The 22,989-nt window shown below is 39.4% G+C and overlaps 1 protein-coding gene across 3 annotated transcripts in view; it reads left to right on the forward strand.

The window, feature by feature from the left end:
- The window catches only part of Exoc4 (exocyst complex component 4), a 772,455-nt gene that overhangs the window by 239,571 nt on the left and 509,895 nt on the right, over positions 1–22,989 (forward strand). The gene's annotated exons all lie outside the window — the stretch shown is intronic.

Consider the following 22,989-nt stretch of genomic DNA (forward strand, 5'->3'; position numbering starts at 1 on the left):
TGCTAACACTGCAGCTACAGTAGCGTTTTCAGATCTCCAACTAATTGCTTGATGCTGTAATAACAACAGCTTGATGTTCTGCAGCTGGATTCCCTTAAATACTACAAAGGGAAGACCAGTGGTTCAAAGTGATTAGTAGACTCTGTGACTTTCCATATTCCTTTGAGGACACTTTGATTGCTATGGGTTTGTTATTGTGTCCAGTTTGTGTTAAGTATTGCTGAGGTCTTTTGCTTATTCCTTTTGCGAGGTCTCTTGTTTATTCCTTTTGCAGTTGATGCCCATCAGCAGCATTAAACATATGAAGTAGAAACTATCTCCTCTTGATAACTTAAGTGGGATATGTAAATATATTGACCAGAACTACTTTACCTATACATCCTTAAAATGTTACAATGGAACACATGCTCAAGAAATAGTTTGCTTATTTATTTTTGTCTGTTTTGTTCATTTGATTGTTTGAGACATGGTCTCTTTATGTTACCCTGACTGTCGTGGAACTCACTCTGTAAACCAGGCTGGCCTTGATTTAAAGATCCACATGGCTCTGCTTCTTGAGTGCTGGCATTAAAGGTTTGCACTACCTTGCCTTCCTTAAGAAATATTTTCGAACTCGACTGTGTCAGGGGCGGCGGCGGCGGCAGCAGCAGTGCAGCAGTGGCTGGTCCAGCTGAAGGGCCATCAGCAGTGGAACCAAGGCGACACAGGGTCCAGTTAGGCCCTGCGCCCACGACCACTGACCTTCGCTGACCAGTCGGGCAGCAAGCAGCTGCGGTTGTGCGGTGCCTTTCCTGCGCGGAAGCCACTTCAGAACTCGGCCTCCCACCAGTCAGGAGAGGCTCATGCATCTTAGTTTTGGACTCCAGGGATCTGACAGACTGAGGTACACAAACATAATCCGAGGCCAACACCGAGGTGGTCTGAGCCCGACGGGCGTTGGCCTGCACCCAAGCCCTGGGCTGATCGGGGGGCCATCGGGGTGCCAACCCAGCCAGGAGGTTCTTTTGCCCAGGCCTGCACGCGCGCCACCATTTTGCCTGCAGGACAACAGAGAGCTCTGGTGGGCAGAGCCGTAACGGGCATAACCTGAGGCTAACAAAGCGGGGGTCTAGGCCCCAAAAGGCACAGGACTGACCCCAAGAACTGGGCGGCTTGGTGGGCCATCTGTGAGTCAACCCGCCCAGGAGGTTGTTAGCACAGCAGACTCTCCTGGCGCTTTCAGGGAGCGCTGGCACGCACGCCCGCCATCCTGGTCGCCTGGCGGACCCAATTAACAGTCATAGCCCTAGGGGAACTTTGCTCGGACCTTGGCCTCCCAGGTTTTTGCCTGAACTCAGGGCCTGGGTGGCCAGGCTAACCTTGTGTGCGCCAGCCCGGTTGGGGGATCGGCTGCCCAGCAGAGTGAGCGGAACACAGGGGAGGTCACAGCAGCATACACCATCTGCACTCCCTGCGGGTACACACGGACTCCATCTGGTCCACAGACACAATCTGGGGCAAGGCCCTCAGCTCAACTCTCTCCACTTCAGCCTGGGCGGCCTCACCACATCTCCAGGTCCTGCCAGAGGCTAGCTGGGCTTCCGGGCGGCCAGCTGGGAGAAGTCATTGTACTCCAGTGAATCCAGCGGGCCCCAGCAGGAGCCTTCGGGTGCCTGCTTCGGGATCTGATCAGCCTGGGCAGCAGCACCCTGTCTACAGGCAGTGCAGGGGGTAAGCTGTGCACCAGAGGCCAACTGGGAAGGGGCAGCTTGCACTGGTGAGTCCAGCACTGACAAGACAAACTAACACCAGTGAGAACTAGATGGCAAAAGGCAAACGCAGGAACGTCACTAACAGAAATCAAGGCAATATGGCAACATCTGAACCCAGTTCTCCTCTACCAGCATGTCCTGGATACCCCATCACACCAGTAAAACAAGATTTGGATTTAAAATCACTGGTCATGATGCTGGTACAGGAACACATGAAGGACACACTTAAAGAAATTCAGGAGAAAATGGATCAAAAGTTAGAAGCCCTTGCAAGGGAAACACAAAAATCATTGAAAGAAATCCAGGAGAATACAAAAGCCAACAAGGAGGAAATGCAAAAAACACTTAAAGAAATACAGAAGAACTTTGGTCAACAGGCTGAGGTTATGAAAGAGGAAACACAAAAATCTCTTAAAGAATTACAGGAAAGCACAAACAAGGAAGTGAAGGAGCTAAGCAAAACCATCCAGGATCTAAAATCAGAAGTAGAAAAAACTAAGAAAACTCAAAGGGAGACAACTTTGGAGATAGAAAGCCTTGGGAAGAAATCAGGGGACAGAGATGCAAATATCAACAACAGAATACAAGAGATAGAAGAAAGAATCTCAGATGCTGAAGATTCCATAGAAACCATGGACTCAACAGTTAAAGAAAATGCAAAATGCAAAAAGCTTGTAACCCAAAATATCCAGGAAATCCAGGACACAATGAGAAGACCAAACCTAAGGATTATAGGCATAGATGAGAGTGAAGATTTACAACTTAAAGGGCCAGCAAATATCTTCAATAAAATTATGGAAGAAAACTTCCCTAACCTAAAGAGAGAGATGCCCATGAATATACAAGAAGCCTACAGAACTCCAAACAGACTGGACCAGAACAGAAATACTTCCTGTCACATAATAATCAAAACACCAAATGTTCTAAACAAAGAAAGAATACTAAAGGCAGTAAGAGAAAAAGGCCAAGTAACATATAAAGGAAGACCTATCAGAATCACAGCAGACTTTTCACCTGAGACTATGAAGGCTAGAAGGTCCTGGGCAGATCTCATGCAGACTCTAAGAGAACACAAATGCCAACCAAAACTACTATATCCAGCAAAACTCTCAATCACCATAGATGGAGAAACTAAGATATTTCATGACAAAACCAAGTTTACCCAATATCTATCCACAAACGCAGGCCTAAAAAAGGTTAATAGGAGGAAAACACCAATACAAGGAGGGAAACTTCACCCTGGAAAAAGCAAGATAGTAACCTTTCATCAAACCCAAAAGAAGTTAAGCAATCAAATTTAAAAAATAATGTCAAAAATGATAGGAAGTAACAATCACTATTCCTTAATATCTCTTAACATCAATGGACTTAATGCCCCAATAAAAAGACACAGACTAACTGAATGGATACGTAAACAGGACCCTACATTTTGCTGCTCACAGGAAACACACCTCAGGGTCAAAGACAAACACTACCTTAGAGTAAAAGGCTGGAAGACAGTTTTACAAGCAAATGGTCCCAGGAAACAAGCTGGAGTAGCCATTTTAATATCAGATAAAATTGACTTTCAACCCAAAGTCATCAAAAGAGACTCTGAGGGACACTTCTTGCTGGTCAAAGGAAAAATACAAAAAGAAGAACTGTCAATCCTGAACATCTATGCCCCAAATGCAAGGGCACCCTCTTTCGTAAAAGAAACTTTATTAAAACTAAAAGCACACATTGCACCTAACACAATAATTGTGGGTGACTTCAACACTGCACTTTCCTCAATGGACCGATCAGGAAAACAGAAACTAAACAGGGACACAATGAAACTAATTGAAGCTTTGGACCAATTAGATTTAACAGATATATATAGAACATTCTATCCTAAAACTAAAGAATATACCTTTTTCTCAGCACCTCATGGTACCTTCTCCAAAATCGACCATATAATTGGTCACAAGACAGACCTCAACAAATATAAGAAGATAGAACTAATCCCATGCCTCCTATCTGATCACTATGGAGTAAAAGTGGTCTTCAATAGCAACAGAAACACATACACGTGGAAACTGAACAATACTCTACTCAATGATACCTTGGTCAAGGAAGAAATAAAGAAAGAAATTAAAGACTTTTTAGAACACAATGAAAATGAAAACACAACATACCCAAATCTATGGGACACAATGAAAGCAGTGCTAAGAGGAAAACTCATAGCCCTGAGTGCCTCCAAAAAGAAAATGAAGAGAGCATACATTACCAGCTTAATGACACACCTGAAAGCCCTAGAACTAAAAGAAGCTATTTCGCCCAGGAGGAGTAGAAGGCAGGAAATCATCAAACTCAGGGCCGAAATCAATCACGTAGAAACAAAGAGAACCATACAAAAAATCAACAAAACCAGGAGCTGGTTCTTTAAGAAAATCAACAAGATAGATAAACCCTTAGCCAGACTGACCAAAGGGCAAGGAGAAAGTATCCAAATTAACAAACTTAGAAATGAAAAGGGAGATATAACAACGGAAACTGAGGAAATCCAAAAAATCATCAGATCCTACTACAAGAGCCTGTACTCAACACAACTAGAGAATCTGGAGAAAATGGACAATTTCCTTGACAGATACCAAATACCAAAATTAAATCAGGACCAACTAGACCATCTAAACAGTCCCATAATGCCTAAAGAAATAGAAGGAGTCATAGAAAGTCTTCCAACCAAAAAAAGCACAGGACCAGATGGCTTCAGTGCAGAATTCTACCAGACCTTCAAAGAAGAGTTAACACCAATACTCTTCAAACTATTCCACAAAATAGAAACAGAAGGAACACTACCCAATTCCTTCTACGAAGCCACAATTACGCTGATACCAAAGCCACACAAAGATCCAACAAAGAAAGAGAACTTCAGACCAATTTCCCTTATGAACATCGATGCAAAAATACTCAATAAAATTCTTGCCAACCGAATCCAAGAACACATCAAAACGATCATCCACCATGACCAAGTAGGCTTTATCCTGGGAATGCAGGGTTGGTTCAATATACGGAAATCCATCAATACAATCCACTACATAAACAAACTCAAAGAACAAAACCACATGGTCATCTCATTGGATGCTGAAAAAGCAGACAAGGCTGCCCCCTTTCTCCTTATCTTTTCAATATTGTACTTGAGGTACTAGCTCGGGCAATTTGACAACATAAGGATGTCAAAGGGATACAAATTGGAAAGGAAGAAGTCAAACTATCATTATTTGCAGACGACATGATCGTCTACCTAAGTGACCCAAAAAACTCCACTAGTGAGCACCTACAGCTGATAAACAACCTCAGCAAAGTGGCAGGTTATAAAATCAACACAAGCAAATCAGTGGCCTTCCTATACTCAAAGGATAAGCAGGCTGTGAAAGAAATTAGGGAAATGACCCCCTTCACAATAGCCACAAACAGTATAAAGTATCTTGGGGGTGACACTTACCAAACATGTGAAAGATGTGTATGACAAGAACTTCAAGACTCTGAAGAAGGAAATGAAGAAGACCTCAATAAATGGGAAAACCTCCCATGCTCATGGATCGGTAGAATCAATATAGTTAAAATGGCCATTTTGCCAAAAGCAATATATAGATTCAATGCAATACCCATCAAAATCCCAACTCAATTCTTCACAGAGTTAGAAAGAGCAATTTTTAAATTCATCTGGAACAAGAAAAAACCCAGGATAGCTAAAACTATTCTCAGCAACAAAAGAAAATCTGGGGGAATCTGTATCCCTGACCTCAAGCAATACTACAGAGCAATAGTGTTAAAAACTGCATGGTATTGGTACAGTGACAGGCAGGAGGATCAATGGAACAGGATTGAAGATCCAGAAATGAACCCACACACCTATGGCCACTTGAACCTCGACAAAGAGGCTGAAAACATCCAATGGAAAAAAGATAGCCTTTTTAACAAATGGTGCTGGTTCAACTGGAGGTCAGCATTCAGAAGAATGCGAATTGATCCATCCTTGTCTCCTTGTATTAAGCTCAAATCCAAATGGATCAAGGACCTCCACATAAAGCCAGATACTCTGAAGCTACTAGAAAAGAAACTGGGGAAGACCCTTGAGGACATCGGTATAGGGAGAAAGTTTCTGAACAGAACACCAATAGCGTATGCTCTAAGAGCAAGAATTGAGAAATGGGACCTCATAAAATTACAAAGTTTCTGTAAGGCAAAGGACACCATCAAGAGGACAAATCGGCAACCAACACATTGGGAAAAGATCTTCACCAATCCTACATCAGATAGAGGGCTAATATCCAATAAATATAAATAACTCAAGAAGTTAGACTCCAGAAATCCTAACAACCCTATTAAAAAATGGGGTACAGAGTTAAACAAAGAATTCTCACCTGAAGAACTTCGGATGGCAGAGAAGCATCTTAAAAAATGCTCAACTTCATTAGTCATTAGGGAAATGCAAATCAAAACAACCCTAAGATTTCATCTTACACCAGTCAGAATGGCTAAGATTAAAAATTCAGGAGACAGCAGGTGTTGGAGAGGGTGTGGAGAAAGAGGAACACTCCTCCACTGCTGGTGGGGTTGCAAATTGGTACAACCACTCTGGGAAGCAGTCTGGCATTTCCTCCGAAAACTGGGCACCTCACTTCCAGAAGATCCTGCTATACCACTCCTGGGCATATACCCAGAAGACTCCCCACCATGTAATAAGGATACATGCTCTACTATGTTCATAGCAGCCCTATTTATAATTGCCAGATGCTGGAAAGAACCCAGGTATCCCTCAACAGAAGAGTGGATGCAAAAAATGTGGTATATCTACACAATGGAGTACTATTCAGCCATTAGAAACAATGAATTCATGAAATTCTTAGGCAAATGGATGGAGCTAGAGAACATCATACTAAGTGAGGTAACCCAGACTCAAAAGGTGAATCATGGTATGCACTCACTAATAAATGGATATTAACCTAGAAAACTGAAATACCCAATATATAATCCACACATCAAATGAGGTACAAGAAGAAAGGAGGAGTGGCCCCTGGTTCTGGAAAGACTCAGTGAAACAGTATTCGGCAAAACCATAATGGGGAAGTGGGAAGGGGTGGGTGATAGGACAGGGGAAGAGAAGGGGGCTTACGGGACTTTCGGGGAGTGGGTGGGCTAGAAAAGGGGAAATCATTTGAAATGTAAATAAATTATATCGAATAAAAAAAATATTAAATAAAAAAAGAGAAAGAAATATTTTCAAAATTACTTTTTTCTATAGTGACTGGCTGTGATGGTTTATATATGCTTGGCCTAGAGAGTGGCACTATTAGGAGTTGTTGTCTTTTTGGAGTGTGTATGTTAATGTGGGAATGGGCTTTAAGACCATTGTTCTAGCTACCTGGAAGCTAGTCTTCTTCTTGTGACCTACAAGTGAAGGCGTAGACCTCTCAGCTCCCCTTTACCATGCCTACCTGGACATTGCCATGATCCTGCTTTGATGATAATGAACTGAACCTCTAAATCTGTAAGCCAGCTCAATTAAATGTTGTCCTTTATAAGACTTGCCTTGGTCACAGTGTCTTTTCACAGCAGTAGAACACTAACTAAGACACTGACTTCTTGTGTTATATATGTAGTTAATGATAGATTATATTTTAGAATATCTAAATACACTATGAAAATATATTTTGTGGTATCGATACTTAGTAGATTTATATTTTAGGTAAAAGTCCTTGATATCAATGTGGTTACTGTGATGTACCCACATACATTCTTGAAGTTTTAATAAATCTGTAATGTAGGGTTCCTTTAAAATGTTGTATTCTGTATCCCCACATGAGACTAGGTAGCATCTTTTGCAATAACTGAATCTAGTTTTAAAACTGAGAAAACCAGCCTCTACTACCTAGTGAGTTCAGGACACATGAGATTCTATCTCTACTTCCTCCTTCTCTTCCTCCTCCTCTTCCTCATACAATAACAACAGTAACAACAACAACAACAACAACAACAGCAACAGCAACAGCAACAGCAACAGCAACCGCAACCGCAACCGCAACCGCAACCACAAAGCACTTGCAAGTGAAGAGTTTAGTTGCAAGTGAAGAGTATAAGTGCAGGCACCTGTGTCTCAGAGGCATATGCCATGAGGAGTCCCATTCCCCTGAAAGTTGCATATAATATAGATTAAGTTCTTCATTTTTATATACTAGAATTTTTACATACTTCAACATTTGCTATTTTAAAAGTGTTACGGTGCACTTGTGGATATTCCTTAAAAAATATATATATAGAAGGGACTAACAAGACAATCTTCTTTAAAATTTGGTAGAGTCTTAATACTTGCTAAAAATGTTCATCAGCTTGAATTATTTGCAAATGTCTATGTCTGTGGATGATTTCTTTCATCCATTACACCACCTTTGATACCTTATCACTTTTACAATTGTAAGCATTTTTAAATTTTCAGAATTCCCCATGTAAAGGAATTTTAATCCAGCAACATGTCTGCTCTGGCATGTGATTACATCCAAAGATATGAGCTGCCTGGGATACAGATATACTATGGATCCCAGTATGATCTGGGTGGAGTACAGACATGCCCTTTGTACATTTCTTTAATTCCTAACAATGAAGGTAAGCTTGTTTTGTAGAAGAAAGCAACTATGTTTGAGAGTGATATCTAATTGAGGAGCAGAGAATGTGAGAAAACCAAAACCAAGAAAGATTGGAGAGAATGAGTCAGAGATAGGATATGCCCAAGTCACAGGAGAACAGCAATGGAAGAGAAGCTACTTAAGAGCAGAGAGAGAGAAAATTTGGTTGTTTGGCAGGTGGAATGGTGTGTGTGTGTATGTGTGTGTGTGTGAATTTTACTTGGACAGTTTTACAGCGATAAGTTACAGAGAGAATAAACTAAACACAGGTAAAGACAGAATGAGCCATCGAATGAGAATGAGCCAAAACCTTAGAACCTATTGCCAATGTCATGTGTGGGCATGCAGAGCAATTCAGTCAGAAGCTGAGAAAAGCCAGATTGAACCAGTCAGCTTGTAAGGTTAGATTGTGTGGAGTCTAGAATCTTGCAGGCCTAGGGGTGGTTAGAATAGAGAATGAAATGCACTGGGCTCCGCCCTAGTGGTGTATTCACATAGCTTGGGTACAACACTCATCTTATTTCATCTGAGGAATTAACAGTGATATTTATATCACCAACTTGATAGGAATTACTTTTGGTTATTATCTAGGAACAGGGACAAAATTCAGAATATAAACAGAGGCAGCATTCTTTAACTTTACAAGGACTTCGATACTTGCGAAGCCATTAAAACACAGAGCTATAGACTCCCATTTCCTGAATCCTTTACTTTGTATTTCTGTGAATTAGCATTTTCAATTTCTGAGGCTGTTTCCCTGATACAGGGAATATACTTTAGGAACTGAATAATAAATCTTATAGTAAAATGAGGGAAGCCAGGATAAGCATGTCTCTACTACTAATTACTACTACTACTACTATTACTACTACTAAGACGATGACGACAACGACGACGACGAACTACTTTTCCTTCCTCAACACTGTAGCGCCTAGAAAGTATCCAATTCCCTTGTAGAATATTGAACCTAATAGAATTATGCATAGGCATTAACAGATCATCCACGTTACACCCTTTCCCCTGGGCCCACTACAATGTGAAATGATACATTCCCATCAAATAACAAAATCTGTTTCTATAGTAACAAATTAACAATCACCAAGCTCTATAACTGGAAGTTTGTATACATCTCCTTCATTTGAGAATTATCCATGAATCACAAAATTGAAGATGAAGAATGTTCAGTATAAGGAGTGAAGGGCTAGTTTCTAACCTTTCATTCAATAGAGATTTCAGATTAATTTTGAATCAAAAGTAGGGAATAAACCAGTAAGTGGTGGCACACGCCTGTAATCCCAGCAATCTGGGAGGCAGAGGCAGGCGTATTTCTGGGTTTGAGGCCAGCCTAGTCTACAAAGTGAGTTCCAGGATAGCCAGGGCTAAACAGAGAAACCCTGTTTCAAAAAAAAAAAAAAAAAAAAAACAAAATCTAAACAACAACAAAAAAAGTAGGGAATAGGTTTAGATACCTATAATAAAAATCCTTTCAGAATATATTATTTTTGCAATAGACTTTTAGCTCTATTTTAGTGTCAGTTTTACTTTCAGGCTTTTTTGTTTGTTTGTTCTTTTGTGTTTTGGTCTAAGCAATATTAGTAACCTTTCTGTGACCCATTATGATCATTTACTGTAAGTCATCATCACAGCCTATATTAAGATTTGAAGTGCTATGGAATAGAAGACACTGATTAAGATCTCTAATGGATGCTAGGAAATGAAAGGAGCAAATGCAGGGAAATTGCAAGGACTGAGTCAGGAAACAGGTTTGGTAAATAAGGGAGAAAAAAGGTGGGTTATGTTGAACCAAGATCCTGTGACATTGTCTTACCAGCCACATGTCTTGGAAAAGTCAGTTTTTCTAAGTCTCTTGTACATTAAATTAGATAATTCTCATATTCAGTGATAGAAAGTAATTTTAGTTTCATCACTTTGATAGAAAACTATGTTGGTTTCCACTTTCTCTATGTTAATTTGCACATTATCTATAGGTCTTTGGGTTGCTCCAAATGTGGAGCAAAGAGGAACACTCCTCCACTGCTGGTGGGATTGTAAGATGGTACAACCACTTTGGAAATCAGTCTGGTGGTTCCTCAGAAAACTGGACATGACACTTCCGGAGGACCCTGCTATACCTCTTCTGGGCATATACCCAAAGGATTCCCCGGCATGCAATAAAGACACATGCTCCATTCTGTTCATAGCAGCCTTATTTATAATAGCCAGAAACTGGAAAGAACCCAGATGTCCCTCAATGGAGGAATGGATACAGAAAATGTGGTATATTTATACAATGGAATACTACTCAGCAATTAAAAACAATGAATCTACGAAATTTTTAGGCAAATTGTTGGATCTGGAAAATATCATCCTAAGTGAGGCAACACAATCACAAAAGAATACACATGGAATGCTATCTCTGATAAGTGGATATTAATTAGCTCAGATGCTCTGAATACCCAAGGCACTATTAGCATAACAAATGACTCCCATGAAGAAGTAAGAAGAGGGTCCTGATCCTGGAAAGGCTTGATTTAGCATTGTAGGGGAGTACCAGGACAAAGAAAAAAGAGGGAGGTGATTGGAGAATGAGTGGAGAGAAGGTTTATGGGACATATGGGGAGGGGGAACTGGGAAAGAGGAAATCATTTGGAATGTAAACAAAGAATATAGAAAATAAAAATATATAATTTATATACGCAGAGCACACGCTAGCAGTTTGACAGCCCTCATGAAAGATCTAGAACAAGAAGTGGTAAAAATATCATTATTTGCAGATGATATGATTGAATACTTAAGTGATCCCAAAAATTTTTCAAGAGAACTCCTAAACCGGATAAACAACTTCAACAAAGGCACTAGATGTAAAATTAACTCAACAAATCAGTACCCTTCCTCTACTCAAAGGATAAACAGGCTAAGAAAGAAATTAGGGAAATAACATGCTTCACAATGCTTACAAATAATACAAAATACCTTGATTTAACTTTAACCAAGCAAGTGAAAGATCTATATGACAAGAATTTCAAGTCTCTGAAGAAAGAAATTAAAGATCTCAGATGATGGAAAGGTCTCCCATGCTCATGGATTGGCAGGATTAATATAGTAAAAATGGACATTTTACCAAAAGCAATCTACAGATTCAATGCAATCCCCATGAAAATCTCAACTCAATTCTTCATAGAGTTAGAAAGAGCCATTTGCAAATTCATTTGAAATAACAAAAAGTCAGGGATAGTGAAAACTATTCTCAACAATAAAAGAACTTCTGGGGGAATCACCATCCCTGACCTCAGGCTGTAATAAAAAGCAAAAGTGATAAAACAAAAACAAAAACAAAAACAACACCTGTATGGTATTGGAACAGAGATAGGCAGGAAGATCAATGGAGTAGAATTGAATTGAAAAGCCAGAAATTAACACACACATCTTGTTTTTTGACAAAGGAGCTAAAACAATCCAGTGAAAAAAAGACATTTCAACTAATGGTGTAGGTTCAACTGGCAGTCAGCATGTAGAGGTATGCAAACTGATCCATTCTTCTATCCTTGTATAAAGCTCAAGACCAAGTGGATCAAAGACTTCCATGTAAAACCAGATACACTGAAACTAATAGAAAAGAAAGTGGGGAAGAGCCTCAAATACACGAGCACAGGGGAAATTTTCCTGAACAGAACACCAAAGGCTTATGTTCTAAGACAAACAATAGACAAGTTGGACCTCATAAAATTGCAAAGTTTCTGGAAGGCAAAAGATACTGTCAATAGTACAAAATGGCAACCAACATATTGGGATAAGATCTTTAACAATCCTACATCTGATAGAGGGCTAATACCCAATATATACAAAGAACTCAATATGTTAGACTCCAAAGAACCAAATAACCAAATAATATAAACGCTGTAAAGAGCTAAACAGAGATTTTTCAACTGAGGAATATTGAATGACCAAGAAACTCCTATAGAAATTTTGAACATCCTCAGTCATCAGGGAAATTAAAATTAAAATGACCATGAGATTCCACCTTTCATTAGTCAGAATGGATTCGATGTAAAACTCAGGTTACAGAAGATGCTTAAAAGGATCTGAAGAAAGAGGAATACTCCTCATTTGGTACTAGGATTGCAATCTGGTACTACCACTCTGGAAATCAGTCTGTCAGTTAGTCAGGAAATTGGACATAGTACTCCCTGAGGAACCAAGTAAATTATTCCTGGGCATATACCAAAAAGATGCTCCAAGATATAAACAGCACACATGCTCCACTGTGTTCATAGCAGCCTTATTTATAATAGCCAGAAGCTGGAGAGAACCCAGATGTCCTTCATCAGAGGAATGGATACAGAAAATATGGTACATTTACACAATGGAGTACTACTCAGCTATTAAGAAAAATGACTTCGTGGAATTCTTAGGCAAATGGATGGAAATAGAAAGTATCAACCTGAGTGAGGTAATCTAGTCAAATAAGATCACGCATAGTATTGACTCACTGATAAGTGGATATTAACCCAGATACTCTTGTTGATGCCAGCAAGTTCTTGCTGACAGGAGCCTGATATAGCTGTCTCCTGTGAGGCTCTGTCTGAGCATGATAAATACGGAGTCAGATGCTCAGTCAACCATTAGACTGAGCATGGGGTCTCCAATGCAGGAGTTAGGGAAAGGACTAAGGGTGCTGATGATGTTTGCAACCTCACAGGAAGAACAACAATATCAACCAACCAAATCCCCCAGAGCTCCCAGGGACTAAACCACCAAACAAGGAGTACACATTGAGAGACCTGTGGCTCCAGCTGCATTTTTAGCAGAGGTTGGCCTCGATGAGCATCAATGGAAAGAGACGCCCTTGGAGCTGTGAAGGCTTGATGCCCCAGTGTAGGGGAATTTGAGGATGGAGAGGCAGGAGTGGGTGTGTGGGTGTGGGAACACACTCATAGAAGCAGCAGAAAGGAGAATGGGATATGGGATTTCAGGAGGGGAAACCTGGAAGGGGGATAACATTTGAAATGTAAATAAATAAAATATCCAATTAAAAAGTGAAAAAAAAGTAAAAAAAAAAAAAAAAAGAAAAGAAAATCGATGTATTCATATAATATATTCTGATTATGGCTTCACTTCCCCCAACTGTGATTTTTCTCCACCTCCTCTTTCATTGGGATCCACACCCTTTATGTCTTTCCTTAGAAAACCAACAGACATTTTAATAATAAATAATAACAACAACAATAAAATACATTATGGTAAAACAAATTTGAATACTACAAAACACAAGAAAAAGAGGCAAAATAATCATAACAAAGCACAAGAATCATATAGATGAGGAAACATGTTTAGACCTGGAAGATATTTTAAAAAGAAAAAAACCCAGACGAAAATTCTGAGACAAAACTTCAAGGATGCCACTGTGTTTGTTTTGTTTTAGCCATTCCCTGTTATGGATGGAACATGCCCCTAGGGGTGATTTGTATCCTCCGTGAGGGTCTATTTGAAGAAATTCGTTTTTCATTTGTGTGTGCTTATCAATTGGCAATTGGTTCTGAGTTTAGGAAGGGGGCACGTGCTGCCTCCACTTTTCTCTGAGAACTGAGACTCCATCGCACAGACCTGTGCTGCCTCAGTGTCTTTATGTGCATGTGTGCTCTGCTCAGGCTTCGTCTGGGTGCCTTGATGCCTTTGCTGTTGAGCATCCTTTCTTCCCTTACAGTCTTTCCATCTTGTTTTCTGCAGTGTTACTTGATCCCTGAGGGCAGAGATTTGATGGAGTCATCCTGTGTAGGACTGAATGTTCCAAGATCTCTGACTCTACACATTCTGTGGTTGTAGGCCTTTGAATTTCTGAGTAGGTCACTCACTTAAGAGTATTGTAGAATGTCCTTAGGGCTCATTTTATTGCTGTGATCCTTTAGCAGAAGAGCAATACTTGGTTTTCCTTTTAGTCCCTGGCCTGTCTAGTCTCACATTCTTGGCCACAAAAGTAGTGTCCGAATAGACTCCAGCTCATTGAATGAGCTTTAAATGCAATCAGACTTTTTTTTTTTTTTTTTTTTTTTTTGGCTATTCTTACAATCTTTTTGTTATATTACTGGTTTTTGTAGACAGGTCATCAATGTAGATTGAAGGGCTCTATTGCCATGAATGGTGGTGTATTGGGACAAAGGCATTAAGTCTAAATCTAAATCAGCCCAGTTTCTGTGTTCAGTGAGTTGTATAGTTGTTGCCTTCAGCAACATTTTCAACTTTAAAAGCCATCAAAAGAGCGGGTTGTTCATTGATCACAGGGTCCCACTTAGGCCTATAACTGATTTAAATATAACCCTTCCAACTTTACATGTGTTATAGACTCATAAGTACTACATTATTTGTAACATTTTTTCATTTTTAAATTTTAACTTCATTTGGAATATTTTATGTTTGTGTCTTGTGAAATGTGTGTGTTTGTGTGTGTGTGTGTGTGTGTGAGAGAGAGAGAGAGAGAGAGAGAGAGAGAGAGAGAGAGAGAGAGAGAACCAGCCCATGCATATATGTGACCATGTTTATGGCCATAACTTTTAAATTAGGCTCTCTCTATGAGCAGTCTAGCTTATACAAGGAACTTGGCAAATATTTCATATGAATGAATAGATTCTGAGACTCCTGCCCTTTCTTTTTCTGAAATGTAGTTGATGAGTTTGCTAATGAAGAAACAGATTTGGGAACATGGTGAAAAGTGTCTGGCAAATAATAGCTCATATTAAATGTTTTTTTGTAAAAATATTTCAAAATCTGAACTTTATGCTCTACCAAAAGATAAATGGCCATTGAAGCCACAAAATATGTAATGTATCTAATGAGTAATTTCAGTGAAAACAAATGTTAATACACCTTTTCCTGTTGTTTTGAATTTTCCCCTTTGATCTGCATTCTTTGTCTCCTACATTTTCCTTCCCTTCCTCCCTCTCCTTTCTTTCTTCCTCTCCAGTCTTTCTTCTCTCCCCCTCTCACATACTCTCTCTCCTTGCCAACAACCTCAGTGTACTGGCTGGTTTTGTGTGTCAACTTGACACAGGCTGGAGTTATCACAGAGAAAGGAGCTTTAGTTGGGGAAGTGCGTCCATGAGACCCAGCTGTGGGGCATTTTCTTAATTAGTGATCAAGGGGGGAGGGCCCCTTGTGGGTGGTACCATTCCTGGGCTGGTGTTCTTGGTTTCTATAAGAGAGCAGGCTGAGCAAGCCAGGGGAGCAAGCCAGTAAGAAACATCCCTCCATGGCCTCTGCATCAGCTCCTGCTTCCTGACCTGCTTGAGTTCCAGTCCTGACTTCCTTTAGTGATGAACTGCAATGTGGAAGTGTAAGCTCAATAAACCCTTTCCTCCCCAACTTGCTTCTTGGTCATGATGTTTGTGCAGGAATAGAAACCCTGACTAAGACACTCAGCTAGTGTGAAGGTTTTGAATTTCTTTTATTACTTGTCCCATTTAGCCATAAAAGTCATTCAGTTTTGTATGTGAGATTACTCTAGTGTGGTGGGACTGTGCTCTGGTGCAGGCTGCTTGCTGGTATGATAATGTATGAAATGGGGGTGTCCTGTGAGACAGTGCCCCGCAGGACTTTGAGTTCATGCTCCATAGACTGCATGGTAACCTGAGCCAGTGTGAAATTGGCAGTGCAAATGACAGTGTTTCCACATTTTCAAATGACTTTTATTGGGTTGAGTACACATCTCTACTTACTGGTGCAGTAACTTCTTGAGCTGTTTCCTACCATGGGAAATACTAGTTGAAAGACTTGAAATCTTGAAAATTTGCTTGATGTGTGTGTGTGTATGTAAAACAATGAAAATTTTGTTTGTAAATCAGTCCTCCATTCACAAAGAGTAACATTTTCTTTAATGATTTTCTCCTTTCAAGTATTTATTTTCCAAACATCAAAGATTTTCCAGTTAACAAAGTCTGAGAGTATTTGTTTACCTTTATTTCCATATTTCTACAGATTTTGAAGTTCCTGTGTACCCCAATGTATTTCAGCTATAATAGGGATAAACATAACACTGGAACAACACCTCCCTAGAATATTCCATGGTACTTATTGTTGGTTATGTATTCCTCTTCTAAGTCATCTGTATTTATTCTGTAAGTGTTATAATAATCCAGTAGTTTCCATTTAATTAAAACTGGATGTAATTAGCTTATCTCATGACCCTTATTGATTAAAATAAAAGTTAGTAAATGTGTTTCCTTAAGGCCAATATTCCCTTTTTGCCATTTGTAAATTTTAAGAGGTAAAAGTAAAGTTTACCATAAATTTGTAATCACTCTAATGGCCTAATTTTTAATTGATGGAGCTAGCAACAGCTCATCTAAAACAAGTACTGCAACAAAGCATTCCATTACAGATGTAGGCATCATTAGTGAATCTGTCTTTAGTGTGCACTGAATCTCTTCAAGGTGTTTTATATGTTATTTGTTTGAGTTTTAGCCATAACTTGGTAGTAATTTTTCTCCATTATAAACATTACCTATAATGAATTTCAGGAAATATAACAATAGCTTCTTCAGCTTGTAGACAAAGACAGTAATATGATGGAATGATCAAATACAAATGCTCCTTTAATTTATTTTACCAAGACATTTATGCATGTTTTATTTATAAGGCAATTGAAGTCATTTATTTTGTATGGAGTTCTTCCTCTTCTGAATAACAAATAATATATTATCATATATACCACATTGTAGGAGGCAATGATGAAAACCACACTTGAAAATGAAAGTTTAATATTTGGGGCTCATTGGGCACAATTATAGTTGGTACTGTCTTTTTTTTTTCAAGGAAATCAGAATTCTATGTGCAGAGTTTTCAAAAATAGAATGCCATGCAGCACAGAGGAATGTATTCAAGAGGGAAAGAGTGGCTTTCTTTTATGTGTTCTTCCCTCCTTCCCTTTCATCCTCCCCCCTCCCTCCCTATGTCCTTCCCTTCCTATCTCCAGCCCTCCCTATCTCCCTCCCTTTCCACCCTTCCTCTTATGCCCTATCTCCCTTCCCTCCCCTCACCTCCCCTCACCTCCCTCCCCTCCCTTCCCTTCCCTCCCCTCCTCTCCCTTCCCCTCCCCTCCCCTCCTCTACATTCCCCTTCCCTCCCTTTCCCTTTCCTTCCCTTCCCTCCTTCCCTTCCTTTTTTCCTTTTTCCCTTTTTTCTTTTTTTCCTTTCCTTTCCTTTCCCTTTCCCTTTCCCTTTCCCTTTCCCTTTCCCTTTCCCTTTCCCTTTCCCTTTCCCTTTCCCTTTCCCTTTTCCATTTCCTCTCCCTCTCCCTCTGCCTCTCCCTCTCAGTCCCCCTCCCCCTTTCCCTCACATTTCTCTTTTCTTTCCTTTCCTTTTTATTGTTGTTTTTCCTAGGTACAGAACATTTATTTGGTTTTTTTCATGCATTCTTTTTATTCGATGTATTTTTTATTTACATTTCAAAATGATTTCCCCTTTTTTGGCACAAAATTATTTCCCTGAAAGTCACATAAGCCCCCTTCCCTCCCCCTGTTCTTCCATCCACCCCTTCCCACTTCCCTGTTCTGATTTTGCCTTATACTGCTACACTGAGTCTTTCCATAACCAGGGGCCACTCCTCCATTCTTCTTGTACCTCATTTGATGTGTGGATTATGTTTTGGGTATTCCAGTTTTCTAGGCTAATAGCCACTTATTAGTGAGTGTATACCATAATTGATCTTTTCAGACTGGGTTACCTCACTTAGTATGATGTTCTCCAGCTCCATCCATTTGCCTAAGAACTTCATGAATTCATTGTTTCAAATGCTGAATAGTACTCCATTGTGTATATATACCACATTTTTTGCATCCATTCTTCTGTTGAGGGATATCTGGGTTCTTTCCAGCTTCTGGCTATTATAAATAGGGCTGCTATGAACATAGTGGAACATGTATCCTTATTACATAGTGGGGAATCCTCTGGGTATATGCCCAGGAGTGGTGTAGCCTGATCTTCCAGAAGTGAGGTGTCCAGTTTTCTGAGGAACCGCCAAACTGATTTCCAGAGTGGTTGTACCAATTTGCATCCCCACCAGCAGTGGAGGAGTGTTACTCTTTCTCCACATCCTCACAAACACCTGCTGTCTCCTGAATTTTTAATCTTAGCCATTCTGACTGGTGTAAGATGAAATCTCAAGGTGGTTTGATTTGCATTTCCCTAATGACTAATGAAGTTGAGCATTATTTAAGATGCTTCTCAGCCATTTGAAGTTCTTCCAGTGAAAATTCTTTGTTTAGCTCTGTACCCCATTTTTTAATAGGGTTATTTGGTTTTCTGGACTCTAACTTCTTGAGTTTTTATATTTATTGGATATTAGCCCTCTATCTGATGTAGGGTTGGTGAAGATCTTTTCCCAATTTGTTGGTTGCTGATTTGTCCTTTTAATGGTGTCCTTTGCCTTACAGAAACTTTGTAATTTCATGAGGTCCCATTGGTCAATTCTTGATCTTAGAGCATACGCTATTGGTGTTCTGTTCAGGAACTTTCCCCCTGTACTGATGTCCTCCAGGGTCTTCCCCAGTTTCTTTTCTATTAGCTTCAGAGTGTCTGGCTTTATGTGTAGGTCCTTGATCCATTTGGAGTTGAGCTTAATACAAGGAGACAAGGAGGAATCAATTTGCATTCTTCTGCATGCTTACCTCCAGTTGAACCAGCACGATTTGTTGAAAAGGCTATCTTTTTTCCATTTGGATATTTTCAGCCCCTTTGTCAAGGATCAAGTGGCCATATGTGTGTGGGTTCATTTCTGGATCTTCAATCCTGTTCCATTGATCCTCCTGCATGTCACTATACCAGTACCATGCAGTTTTTAACACTATCGCTCTGTAGTATTGCTTGAGGTCAGGGATACTGATTCCCCCAGAAGTTCTTTTGTTGTTGAGAATAGTTTTAGCTATCCTGGGGTTTTTGTTATTCCAGATGAATTTGAGAATTGTTTTTTCTAACTCTATGAAGAATTGAGTTGGGATTTTGATGGGTATTGTGTTGAATCTGTATATTGATTTTGCCAAAATGGCCTTTTTAACTATATTAATCCTGCCAATCCATGAGCATGGGAGATTTTTCTATATTTTGAGGTCTTCTTCCATTTCCTTCTTCAGAGTCTTGAAGTTCTTGTCATACAGAACTTTCACATGTTTGGTAAGAGTCACCCCATGGTACTTTATACTGTTTGTAGCTATTGTGAAGGGTGTCATTTCCCTAATTTCTTTCTCAGCCTTCTTATCCTTTGAGAATAGGAAGGCTACTAATTTGTTTGAATTTATTTTATAACCTTCCACTTTGCTGAAGTTGTTTATTAGCTGTAGGAGTTCTCTAGTGGAGTTTTTTGGGTCACTTAGGTAGACTATCATTTTATCTGCAAATATTGATAGTTTGACTTCTTCCTTTCCAATTTGTATCCCTTTGACCTCCTTATGTTGTCTAATTGCCTGAGCTAGTATCTCAAGTACAATATTGAAAAGATAGGAGAAAAGGGGCAGCCCGCTACAGAACATTTAAATACATAAAATTCTATGGTATTTCCCTAATTTATCTTCAGTTTTAATTCTGGTTAATGTGTATAATGTGCTTTACAGTTCCCATCTACAGATTGTTTTACAGTCTAGCACAACAGAATTTTTAAAGCAGGAAACATCATGTTTGAAAAAAAGTTAAAAGTTCACAACCTCCTAAAATAATGACCTTGGCCTGTTAAAATAGACTGTACCACATTAAGTTCAGTAAACACTTGAAGATGTTAAGTTCTGTGTACACTGGCTGGGGAGAGTCATTTAACACTGATATTCCTTTATAATCGTTCTTTCCTATTTTTGTCTAAAATAAGATTGAGTCATGGATCCCTGTGTACTCCTCTAAATAATGTTCCTAAATGTATTAAGGATTACATCATACATAAAGAACCACCTTTATTTAAATGTATTTAAAATAAATAATAAAGTATTATAAATTGTCTTATAATCTTATAATTAAATATATAACCTTAAGGATATTTACAGTACTGTGTTATAAAATTGTGTTTTTTATTTCTGATATATTATGTGGTATCCTAATATAATTGTTTATGATAGTGATCCTACTTAAATAGTTTATATTCGTTATCATACATTTCAGTTCTAGCCATATCCCTCAGATTGAAAAGCTCCCTTTCTATAGGAAGAAACCTTGCTTGTTTCACACTTCCTTTTAGCTGTTCCTCTGGGGCCAGACAAGTTACTTTGCTGTTGTTTCTGTAGGGCTGCATTGACAGAGAAGTCTGACTTTAGATAGACAGAAGTGACACCTAATTGCTGTATTTTTTCATTCCATAACTGGCACATTTATCCCTTATAAGGCCAGAACATTATTGTTACCCAGGCTGTTGGAAGGTTGAAAGGTTGAAAGATTCTTTTCCTCCCCGACCTTGTCTGTCTTTTTTGTATAGTCCTGGTTGGCCTGGTACTCAGTATGTAGACCAGGTAGAAAACTCACAGTGATCCGCCTGCCTTTGCCTCCCTTGTGTTGGAATTATTGGTGTGTACCACCATTGCCCAGGAGGAAGTTCTTATTTCAATGAGATTGAATAGAACAAAGCATAAATGAGTTAATCAGAAATCCTTCCTATTCTTTTCAATTTATTTATATAAATTAAATGTATTTCTAAGTGTTGACTACTTCCTTCCAATTTAATGTCAGTTAGGAGTTTACAGATGATGTAAGATTTGTAATTTGAGATAAGCTATATCATCAGAAGACTAGGGAGATAGGTCAATGGCATGACAAAGTGACCATTTAATATTTTTTGTCAGATAGCCTGAGAGCAGTACTGAGAGTCAGAGGCCTATGGGTACCTACTGTAGAGTCAGGTTAGTTGTCCCTAACCTCAAACTTGATACAAAATATTTTCAATTAACTAAAAAAATAATCAGTCAGTATGTTTATCTGAACAAAAGAATAGAGATAAATATGTGCATGCGACATGGAAGAAAAGGATCCTGTGTGCACATGTGTCTATTTAAATTCCTGGTTTTTATACATGAAAGCCTCAGCACATGTATGATTTAGCATTTGCCCTGCACCTCTGACTCTGGGGTCTGCAGAGATTTTGTCTGTATATTTTTTGCTGCAGTGAACTCTGTCATTGTGAACAGCTGGGAATGCAGTGTAGCTCATTAATACAGTAGGTCTTATCCTGGCCTCCCCTGGCATGCTGAAGAGTGCTGAGCATATTTTGCTTCCCCAGATCTGAAGTATTCATTTTCTTACCACCTAGGGTTCTCCTGCACTTACTGAGAAACGCTGTGGGCCCCATTGCCTCTGTGAATGATGTGCATGGTTTATACCAGCTGTTCCCTTTTTTCCCTCTTGCCTTCTCCTTTGGCTTTTTGTTATGTTTATGGCTTATCTGTGCCTTTTATTTAAAAAATAAATAAAACCCCAGTGTAATTAGAACATACCATTTGTTTGTGTAGCTTGAAGAGTTTCAAGAGCAGATTTTTTCAGAGTGAATCCCTATCACTGAGAGGGCTGTTGTTGAAAGTGGTTCCTCATGCTTGCAGTGAAGTTTTCATGTCTGGTCATTACTCATAGTGCTCCGTTTGATGGTTGTGCTAAATTATAATCCCACCTTAAACCCAGATCATGAAGCATCAGAAAGATCCAAAATGCAGTCAGTAGATTATAGGTCATCACTGGAGCTTGGTCTTTTCACCAGCAGCTTCTTGTGCTAGTGTACACACAAACTCTTGATCTGGCATCACTGTCTGTTTGTGTGGTTTAATTATCTATTCAGAATTTTTTTTTAAAAAAAAGAGAGAGAGGCCATGCAAACAATGTTACTTCTTTGGCGCTTCAGACTCCCAGTTCGGTTATCATGTTTGTTCTTGAAGGCTTTTCAGGCTCACACAGGAACTAGGCAACAATGCCCAGGAAAATCCTCATACAGCTTCCTTTGGAATGAATTGGGAACAGTCTCTGCTTTCATTGATGTTGAAATTGCAGTATGTCCTGGATTCATGTGCACACTGTTCATTTAACCCTGCTGGAGGTATTAGAATAGATGAGGAAAATTGGGTTCAGAGGAGTTTCCTCAGTGGTATGTAGCTCACAAGCTCATCTGTGCTAGAGACAGTATCTGATTCTAAAGCACAGGCTCTAGGCCCTAGCTTCATGCTTATATGGAATGAGGTCTAAGAGCTGAGATGGTGTGCCCTAGCAACCTAAAAAAAGAGAATGGAGTCATTTCAACAGCTGGAGACAATTTCTGTCACCAAACCTTTAAAAAAATGCACTTTGTGTAGTATTTATTCATCCAAGAAATTTCCATGATTCCTGAATCATTTATTAGTGACTCTATCAATGAAGAGAATGTCTCTTCCTCCTCTGGCAACTGTTAACTGTATTTACTTACTCAGGTGTTGCCCTGCTAATTGAGGTGAAATCTACTACTGTCTTTATAGCCTTCTGAGCTCAGCATAAACTGGCAAACTGGCAAACTCCCTTTGGCTTCTTCACTGACCTTGTCTAGGGAATTCAAAATCCCCACACACCTCTACCTTGGCAAGGTCTCCTAGCCTCTGTTAGATTACATGTTC

The sequence above is a fragment of the Apodemus sylvaticus genome, chromosome 2 (genome assembly GCF_947179515.1).
Source record: "Apodemus sylvaticus chromosome 2, mApoSyl1.1, whole genome shotgun sequence".
NCBI lineage: Eukaryota > Metazoa > Chordata > Mammalia > Rodentia > Muridae > Apodemus > Apodemus sylvaticus.